The following is a 1,486-nucleotide window of genomic DNA, read 5'->3' as shown; positions in this document are numbered from 1 at the left end:
ACTCATTTTGTCACTCTAATTAAGTAACAAAATCTTGGGAAGGCCAAACTTATACCAGCAGAACTGAGCAAAGGACAAGTATGAACCTAAAAAAATCAAAAGATAGATAGTAGAAGGTTGTAAGGTTCTTCTGGTAAGAAATGGGGTGCAAGGAGAACAGCTCTAAAAAGATTAGAGTTTCAGACAATAGTGGAATATCAACAGAGAGTAAAGAAGACATGGGGCAAGATACAAAGGTCCAAAGAGAAAAAGGCAGGAGCACAGAACCAGAACATGTAGAGAAAAGTGCCTTGGATACCTAATGTGCAAAAGTGGCAAAGAGGATTAGGTTCAGGACTCATCATATCATGCTTACAGGGAATTATATAAAGTCTATGAATGAACTTTAATTGAATTTGTTGATAATTAAGATTTCAAGAACAGCATTTTATACTATGAAATATGGCCACCTAGCCAAGCAGAAAATAAAGATGAGCTACACAATACAGTATAGAGTCTAGAAACTGAACACTTTAAGAGGGAGAATGAGCAAGATAGGGAGTCAAGAGGGTGAACAGGTAGAGCAGAGGAAAGAGACATACTACATGTTCTTAACAATGAAAAAAATTGTAAATAAAAAAAAAGTATGAAAAAAGGAGAGACAAATGAGATTGGGGAGAATGGAATGACAGAAACCCAACATAATTAAATAGATCACCAAGTGCACTAATATCTACAGTCTGACAAACACATGGGTGGTACCAATGTTTGGGGCATTCTTATAATAAACAGGCGTGCAACTATGTCATTTTACTGTTTTCCTATAATTTTGCAACAAATATTTTTATTTTTCTAATTAATGCTAAAAACAAATCCATTGACTGTTGTTACAGCAACAAACAGCACAGTCACAAACATCAGAAAATGACAGAATGAGAAAGTACACTGAATTATGAAACTGCTAACCAAACAGGTCTGGCCTTTGTGACTATATTATGCGTTCTGCAACATATTTACTGAAATTCAAAGCCCAGGCCAGTAACTTTCTCTAACATGCAGGATTTTGCCAAAGAAAATCCAAATTTCACACTCCACTCCTGATTTACATATAGTCACATAGTCAGGAATATTTGGTTCAGATTGCATCTTGTAACATAATTATTTTGTACCTTTATAAACAAAAGGCAAGGCTGTCTTAGGGCCTGGATATTCTTCACACTACTCGATGTGTATGCTTACGGACACTGCTGCTACACAAGCTGTGTACTGTCTATTATTGCGTGGGTACTTTATGCAAATCTGGAGGAATCCACCAGGAAGCAGTGTGAAATGCTATTGTGAAGGTTCTAAAAAGGCTGGCAACAGCAACACAGAAGATGAAATACATCTTGTCATTATAGTGGGGAATGTGCAATGCTTATATTGCCTATGCAAGAAATGGATGAAGAAAAGCACCATGAATACTTTCATTTGTCAACATTGAAGTTTGATTTTTTGCTTTACCACA

This window comes from Polypterus senegalus, chromosome 1 (assembly GCF_016835505.1).
Source record: "Polypterus senegalus isolate Bchr_013 chromosome 1, ASM1683550v1, whole genome shotgun sequence".
Lineage (NCBI taxonomy): Eukaryota > Metazoa > Chordata > Cladistia > Polypteriformes > Polypteridae > Polypterus > Polypterus senegalus.
Note: the sequence above shows the minus strand (reverse complement) of the source record.